The 9,255-nt window shown below is 39.4% G+C and overlaps 1 pseudogene across 1 annotated transcript; it reads left to right on the top strand.

Moving 5' to 3' along the window:
• Positions 1-3,162: 3,162 nt before the first annotated feature.
• Positions 3,163-8,184, top strand: LOC145641010 (putative inactive receptor kinase At5g67200 pseudogene; annotated as a pseudogene). Its single transcript, XR_014115093.1, has 2 exons — positions 3,163-4,468; positions 7,177-8,184. The product of XR_014115093.1 is annotated as a putative inactive receptor kinase At5g67200 pseudogene (transcript).
• The last annotated feature ends 1,071 nt before the right edge of the window (positions 8,185-9,255 follow it).

Here is a 9,255-nt window from a genome sequence, read left to right as displayed (position 1 = left end):
GGAAGAAACTGTGTATATGACACAGCCTGAAGGTTTTGTCAACCAAAACAATGCTAGGAAAGTTTGTAAGCTTAAGAAGTCCATTTATGGATTAAAGCAAGCAAGCAGAAGTTGGAATCTGCGATTCGATGAAGCCATCAGTAAGTTTGGTTTTATCAAGAATCCAGATGAATCTTGTGTTTACAAGAAGGTCAGTGGGAGTGACATCGCCTTCCTAGTCTTATATGTCGATGACATATTGCTCATTGGAAACAGCATTCCGTTGTTAGAGTCTGTAAAGGCCTGGCTTGGAAAGTGCTTCTCAATGAAAGACTTGGGAGAGGCTCAGTACATACTAGGCATCAAGATCTATAGGGATAGATCGAAAAGGATGATTGGATTGAGTCAGAGTACTTATATTGATAAGGTACTTGCTCGATTTGGCATGGAGGAGGCCAAGAAAGGTCACCTGCCAATGTCACATGGCATAACCCTAAGCAAGAAGCAGTGTCCACAGACACTTTATGAGCGGGTAAGAATGAATCAGATTCCATATGCTTCACTTATTGGATCGATCATGTATGCCATGATATGTACTAGGCCAGATGTATCGTATGCCTTGAGTGCTACGAGCCGTTACCAATCAGACCTAGGAGAGGCGCATTGGACTGCGGCCAAAAATATCCTAAAGTACCTGAAAAGGAACAAAGATAAATTCCTGGTGTATGGTGGTGCAGAGGATTTAGTTGTGGAAGGTTATACCGACGCAAGCTTCCAGACAGACAGAGACGATTTCAAATCGCAATCTGGATATGGGTTCTGTCTAAATGGAGGGGCGTTTAGTTGGAAGAGCGCAAAGCAGAGTACAGCTGCAGATTCTACAACTGAAGCCGAATACTTAGCAGCTGCTGAAGCAGCTAAGGAGGCTGTTTGGATTCGTAAGTTCGTTGGTGAACTTGATGTTGTACCCTTTATAAAGGGTCCAATAGCCCTCTATTGTGACAACAATGGAGCTATTGCTCAGGCCAGAGAGCCTAGGGAACATCAGAAGGTCAAACATGTCAAGCGGCGATTTCACATGATTCGAGAATGGAAATCAGATGGTGAAATCAGAATTTGCAAAGTTGGAACGGATGACAATGTAGCCGATCCACTTACTAAACCTTTGCCTCAAGTAAAGCACAACAAGCACGTTGAGGCAATGGGAATCAAGCATGTAAGAAACTGGCTTTGATTTCCTTGTTTAGTGTTTTAGTTAATTTTGAGAAAAATTAATGTAAGACGATAAGGAAAACCATTCAAGTTTTGGAGTAACATAAAATTTCATGCAATATTTTATTACTCCGTTATGCTATTTAATTGTGGTTTAGGATTAAATAATGAGTCCATTCGATTATGAGAATATTCAAAATAAGGTATCAAGACCAGTCTTGGTAAGGAAACACCTATTAAGTGAACATTGAATATTATAATCGAAAATTATCCCTAATCAAGGTCATTTAAACGATGGACGATTAATGACCGATTGAGATTAGTGTGTAGTTTGATTTATAGCACCGTTTCATGTGCTACAAGGACATGATTGTCATAAATCATTTGGACAAGTAATGGTTTAGAACCATACTGGATCGACCTATGAGAATATGACAAGGTGATAAACGCGTCGTCAATTGTCTATCCCTAGATCAAATACAATTTATACAACCTAAACAAACCTAATACGAGTATAAGGCAAGCATAGGGGTCGAACCACAGAGAACGGTAAACACCACCAAATGTTATCGACAATTAAGCTAGTCCGGAATAGGGGATAACTAAACTAAAGTCTAAAAATGCTAAAACAAGAAATAAAACATTAAGGCACCAAGGGAAATGGATAGGTGAAGATGTCACTAGATCATGCAATAACACGGAAGCAAAGCAATGGAAAACTAAGCATGCATGAATATCGAAGTAAAGGATCCAATCTAGCCGCCTTCCGGGGTCAATTGGCTTCTCCTAACATAGCCTCTATGTTTCCACATTAGAACCATATACTAGGAGGTTCTATTAAATAACAATCGATAGTAATGAATCTCAACTAAGTAAACTTCCGTTACTTGTTAGTAAAGACTCATCTCTTGATCAACTAACAATGTGCACTTGCAAGAAAGACCAAAGAATATCAAGCATGCAAAGACTTTAATCACCATTACCATAACCCCAACATTAAAAGCATGAACAATTAGCAACTACACCATCCCCACACCCTTGGCTAGATGACTACTCACAAATCATGTTGAAAACAATATCAATCATCAAATCAATAAGCATCAACATGATTAATAAGCAAAGAAGAAAAATAAAAGCAAATAAACAAAATCAAGAACAAAGGTAAAGAAAGAGAGTAAGAAATTGCTCATTAATTGAATATGAAGGTCTACAAAGGATTGAACAAACTCCTTCTTCAAAATCCAAGTTCATTAATGAAGAAAACCTCACTTTCTCTCTCTACCAAAGAAGACTAATCCTAACCTAACCTAAAACTAATTAGAGAGAAGAATAGATAGTTATTGAATTCCTCCTTGAATGTTTTAAGATGGGACTTATATAGTCCGTACAGAGCCAGCTGATAAAAGGAGAGGTCCGACCGAACAACAGGGTAGGTTCGGCCGGACTACAGGGTAGGTTCGGCCGGACTACAGGGTAGGTTCGGCCGGACTACAGGATAGGTTCGGCCGGACTACAGGGTAGGTTCGGCCGAACCTCCCTGATCCTGGTCTGGTCGAACTCCTGTAGTTCGGCCACTCCTGCAAAACTGCCAATTTTCATCTTGCCCCTGCCTCAACGTTCGGCCGAACCACTGAGCAGGTTCGGCCACACCTTGGTTCGGCCACACCATCAGGAGGTTCGGCCGAACCTCTTCTGAATCATGCTTCTTCTAGCTTCCCTTGAGCTTAGCTTCCTCCTCTTGAAAATCCCGATGGTTCCTCGGACCTTGAACCTGATTTGGACTTGAAAATCGAGCATCAACCTGAACACCAAAAACACGAGGGTATTACTAAGAGTTAAAATAAAATAAAATAAAACAAAAGGTAAAATAAAGTAAAATAAAATAAGATAAAAAACACTAAACTAATAAAAATTAAATAAAACTATACAAGTAAAGAAAGTGAAATAAAATAGACTAAAAACTAATTCAAAAGGGAAGCTGATTTGCATAATCAGCTCGAGTTTAACACCACTTTTTCGCATTGCAAATGGCAAGCTGTTCAATGTTATAAACACAGAGTTGTTCGACTCGTGATTGAAGGGTATAATCTTGGCGGCATATTTTCATCTGACTCACTAACTCGATTAGACCAACTCCGAGTTCTCAGTCTACAGAACAACTCGCTTGTTGGACTAATTCCAAATCTTTCGAGTCTCACTAATCTTAAGGCCTTATTTCTTCACCAAAATCGTTTTTCTGGGTCTTTTCCGCCGTCTATTGTGACGCTCCATCGGATTAGGACCATTGATTTGTCGTATAACAATCTCACCGGTGAGTTACCCACTTGGTTAGCTCGGTTAGACCGATTGTACTACCTCCGCCTCGTGTTTAACCGGTTTTCGGGACCGATTCCGGCACTAAATCAGTCTACATTGTCAGTTTTCAATGTTTCAAGCAATAATCTCAAGGGTCCGATTCCGGTGACTTTTGTGTTATCTAAATTCAGTCCGTCTAGTTATGATCATAACCCGGGTTTGTGCGGGAAGATTCTGCACAAGCAATGCAGTAGAATTCATTTTTTCGGACCTGCTGCGGCTGACCCTGCATCATCTGCGTCGCCAATGGAGGCGGCAGGAGGACTCGGGACGCAGAGCTCGCAACTTCGAGGGGTGGACTTATCCAAACCGAGTCGAAATAGTCATACTAGTAAGGCTCTAATATGGGGGTTTATTGTAGGAGTAATGGTACTTATAGGTTCAGTCACATGTTTTGCTCTAGCAGTAAGAAAGCAGAGGAAGGACCGTCGTATTGAGAGAACGGCAATGGCATCAGACTATTCGGCGAATGCGGATGCAGCCGCGGTGATGAGGACAGAGGAGGAGATGGAGGAGAAAGTGAGGAGCGCGCAACAAGAAGGCATGATCAAGGTAGCAGCAGCAGCGGCAGCTGCAGTGGCGACAGTAGGGAAGAGTGGGAGTTTGGTGTTTTGTGCGGGTGAAACTGAGTTATATTCTTTAGAACAATTGATGAGAGGATCAGCTGAATTGTTAGGAAGAGGGACTATTGGTACTACATATAAAGCAGTACTTGATAATCGTTTGATTGTTTGTGTGAAGAGATTGGATTCGAGTCGAATTGGGGGTACAGGTAAAGAGGTGTTCCAGCAACACATGGAATCAGTAGGCGCGCTTAGACACCCTAATTTGGTGCCCTTAAGGTGTTATTTTGAAGCAAAAGAAGAGAGGTTGTTAGTGTATGATTATCAGTCTAATGGGAGCTTGTTTTCTCTCATACATGGTTAGTTTTCTTATTTTCATTTTTTGTGTCATATTATCGTTATAATGATCATCGGTCTCTATAAGTTTTTTCTGTTTCGACTGTTTCTATGAGACGATCACCGACCAAACACGAAGAATTATAAAGACTGGAGTAAGAATATCATATCATTGTTTTGCATTTCAACCTTAATTTAGTAGAAATGTAGAATTGCTTATGTTATTATGTTGGTGCTAATAGTATTACGAATATTCGCTAATATAACGACGAAATCACACTTGTCCAACGGTCAGATATATGGTACTACGTAACACTTTAAATTATTAGTAGAGGTGCTATCCTATTTAGTCACGAGAATTCAAGGCATAAGTGGTCATTTATCTATAAGCATTTTGTTGTGGTATTAACTACATTTTTTTTAATATGAGAAAACCCATGACTATTAAATAGCCTCTTGACACGGGACATTCGTGCCTAGAAACACAGTGAATTAACTCTTTGTAATTGGCATGACACTTGTTAATCCGGGGATCAATGGCTAGAAAGCTTAAACTAATGAAGAAGATTTTTTTATTTGCCTAAAATTATGTTGCAGATTATGTTATACTTCGAATGATTTTACAGTTTGAACCATGGAGTATATTATTACCTAACTTTTTAGATGCAGAAGTATTTCATTACCTATATATTGTGCCTGTTGATGTTAATGATTTTGGCTTTTATGTGTTAGCCTTGTTAAGAACAAATAATATTATTGTTTGGTTAAGTGTTAGATATGAGATATCGGAAAATATATGTGTGATATCTCATATCTTACCATAAGCCTATCACATTATTGACATGACAATATGAAGAGAAGTAATTTATTCTTTGCCTCTGTACCATAATAAAGCTTACTTAATGTGTTGTTGGGGTTATGAAATATAACATATTAAAAAAGCCTAAATTAATTAAATATGTATCATGGCATAGGTTTGATTGTTTAAGGATGCAAATAGGTATAACATTGAACCAACAGGAAGCAGAGATGCTGGAGTGCGAAAATTGGCTGTTCTTTTTATTTTTCGCAGATTGGTGTGGTTTTTTGAATCAATATTACTGTCTAGTGTACATAAGTACGTTCTTTGACTGCTCTTGGAAATCAGTATCTGTCTCACCTTTTCAATAAAAGAAATCAAATTTGAAAAAATCATTTTGAAACAATGGGGCAATGGGCGGTATCGTTTTGGTTACACCTCACATTCTGACCAAACATTGGTGTTTATTAGTAGTGATATGAGACAGTAAAACTACTGATTGTACAGCCAGCAGTGTCTTACTGAATTCCATTGCATAATATTCTGGCTATTGTTTATCTTTTTCTTGTTTGAAACCATCCCAACATACAATTGTTTTTAGTGTTTAGCAATATCACTTATTGTTTGATCTGCATCTTTATCTCGAGCTCTTTATTTTTAAGCTGCTACATAGTACACTTAATACTGCTGCGTATCTTAATCTTATCATTAAATTTATTACAACTTATAATTACAATGAATGTTATTGAAGCATTGTAACATTGTAATGACTATACTCTAATGACATGATATTGATTTAGTTATAATCTTGGTACTGAAGTAGGGCAAGCACAAATACTTAGTGTTAGAGTATGCAGATTTGATCTTTTATTTTTAACTAGGCCAGCCAACGCGCGCGTTGCGCGCGGAATGACTAGCCTTTGCAACTTAATTTTACCTATCTTGTGTTTGCACTTCACATGGAGGAATAAAAGAACGGCAAAGGAATATACTACCTCTGGTTCAATTTACTCGCAACAAAAGAATATTTTATGTCTCACAAATAATACCCCTTTGTTGCGAGTACATTGAACCGGAGGTAGTATTTCTATTGCTTAGGCATTGTTTGTTTGTAGTCGTGCTGAGTTGAATATTATGAGTGAAATATCTTGTATATTGAAAAAAATCTTTATTTTACTATTTATATATGGTGATTCTGTTAATTAAAATACTATGTAGAGTCACTGTAGAATATAATTCTTAGGTTTTTCAATGATAATGCAGAAAGGGAAAAAATGTTAGAATTATTGGTTGTTTATTTTCGCAGTGTTGATATTAGCATTATTTAATTGTGGTGGTACAATACAAAATAGAGAAAGAATCATCAATGATGAAACCGAAACGACCAATTCCTAATCCACCACAGAGGCTAACAATATTAAACAATATTAAACAACTGCTATATATTGGTATTGTCATTTTTTTTTTTTTTTGGGCCACAATTTGATTTGGGAATTTTGGGAAGGTGGTGAACAAAGATGTGGAATTTAATACTTGGAAATGGCAATGATTGTGTGGAGAGAGAAAGTTAAAAGCTTTAAAGAGATGGAGCCATGGAGAGGAGGAGAGAAAACTCAAATGTGTAAGGAAATGTAGCAGGTAAGAACAATTTGAAGTTGGACTGTTGGAGTACAAAATTACAAATAAGGGTACAAAGGTAAAATACATTTTGAAGGGTAAATAGGGGTACAAAGGTAAAATAACATTTTGAAGGTATAAAAGTCCGTGCACTATTCATAAGAACAACTTTCTACTTTTTATAAGGTAGGGATTTCTCGAGTGGTATGTAAGGATTGTCTGATATAAATTGGCTCTTTTTACTTAGAAGGTCTGCATTTAGCTGATAAGTCTTTTATTATTGATATTAAATATCTCTCCCATTCTAACCTGCAGGTTCCAAGTCAGCAAGGGCAAAGCCTCTACATTGGACTTCATGCTTGAAGATAGCGGAGGACATAGCACAAGGACTTTCTTATATTCATCAAGCTTGGAGATTAGTTCATGGCAACCTTAAATCCTCTAATGTCCTCCTTGGTTCTGACTTTGAAGCATGTATCACTGACTATTGCTTGAGTGTGTTAGCCGAGTCATCATTAGCAGAGGATGATCCTAGCTTGTGGGCGTATAAAGCACCAGAATTCCGTAAGTCTGATTCTGAAGCAACATCTAAATCAGATGTTTATGCTTTCGGAGTGTTGCTACTTGAGCTCTTGACAGGAAAACCACCATCTGAACATCCATATCTTACTCCAAATGACATAGTACACTGGGTAAGGTCTGCAAGGGATGTTGCAGATGGCGGTGGTGATGAGAATAGGCTCGTGATGCTTCTTGAAGTGGCCATAGCTTGTAGTGTCGCCTCCCCAGAGCAGAGGCCTAACATGTGGCAAGTTTTGAAAATGTTGCAAGAAATCAAAGAGGCCGCATTGATGGAAGAAGATGACTTGCACACCGGTGAATTGATGCCCTAGGCTACTTATATTGATCTACATATAGTATTACTTTCAAGCACTGAAATTATGGAAGCCGTTTTCCAATTTATAGTTTCTCCACAAAATTTGGATGACAAAAATGTGAAATAGAGAGGAACACCAAAAAGTGTCATTGGGACTGGCATCAATATCGGCTACGACAGAACAATTATAGCTCTAAGCCTCTGAGCATTTTGATTCAGCAAAGCTACTCACTGAAACAAAGAAGCGTCGTGAAGCCAAAGCTTTACCCTTACACTTTTGAAGTAATGGTGTGGGAAGTTGGAAGTAGAAAGCTAATTCCCGAATCAAATTGCTGGAGCTCAATTTGAAATAAAGTGGTTATTTGGTTAGGAAGCATCACTAGTATGCTTTGTTTCCATTGAAATGCCATACTTTGGTTGAACACGGAATTCTATTTTTATTGGAATAGTTATTTTTGGAGGCACTAGGTTAGCAATGTTTTTTTCCACTTTGATTTAGGAAGAACTTAATGTATATATGTTAACTAAATGACTATTAAAAATAACGGAAATTTCACCAAATGCCCCTGAGTTATTTTTTTATTCACCAAATACCCATCAAAACTTTCAAATTCACTAAATACTCATGAGTTTAAGAAAAATGTCATCAAATGCCCTTAATGACTAACGGCGGTTAACACCGTTAGTCATTAATGACTTATATGCCACGTGACAACTTCTAATTGGTTGTTGTAATTTTAGTTAATTAATTATTAAAAAAAACTTTAAGAATAAAAAAACAATAAAAAAAATTAAAATTTTTTATTTTTTTTTTAAAAAAAAACCCTCCACCCCTAACGGCCGACCACCAGCCACCACCGCCAGCACCCCCAGAACCCACCCCTCCCCCTGCGCCGGTGGTCCATTTTCTCCGGCGAAGGTAGCCCCCCCACCCTCCGACACGCCATCCCCTACCCCAACTTATTCTCCCTGCGTTTCCCCTCCCCTCCCCTCCCCTCCCCTCCCCTCAAACCCCTCCCCCACCTCGAAAAACCCCCTCTCCCTTTACGGCTGGCGCCCAAACCCCCTCCCCGGCGCCGGTGAACCACTTTCGTCCCACCCCCCGCCATCCCCACCCCCTTTCCCCCCTAAACCACCACCCAAAAAAATCTAAAACCCCCAAAATCGAAAACCTATATTTCGATTTGGGGTTTTTCGATTTGGGGGGTTTTCGGTTTTTAGGGTGGTGGTTCAGGGGGAAAGGGGGTGGGGATGTGGGGGAAAAAGTGGTTTGCCGGCGTCGGGGAGGGGGTTTGGGCGCCGGTCGTGAATGGAGGGGGGGTTTTTCGAGGTGGGGGAGGGGTTTAAAGGGAGGGGAAACGCAGGGAGAAGGAGGCTGGGGTAGGGGAGGGGGTGTCGGAGGGTGGGGTGCTGCCCTTGCCGGCGAAAATGGACCACCGGCGCAAGGGGAGAGGTGGGTTCTGGGGGTGGTGGTTGGTCGGCAGTTGGGGGTGGTGGGGTTTTTTTTTAAAAAAAAA

The sequence above is a fragment of the Chenopodium album genome, chromosome 7 (genome assembly GCF_948465745.1).
Source record: "Chenopodium album chromosome 7, dcCheAlbu1.1, whole genome shotgun sequence".
Lineage (NCBI taxonomy): Eukaryota > Viridiplantae > Streptophyta > Magnoliopsida > Caryophyllales > Amaranthaceae > Chenopodium > Chenopodium album.
The sequence above is the reverse complement of the archived record's forward strand: the minus strand, read 5'-3'. Positions and strand labels throughout refer to the sequence as shown.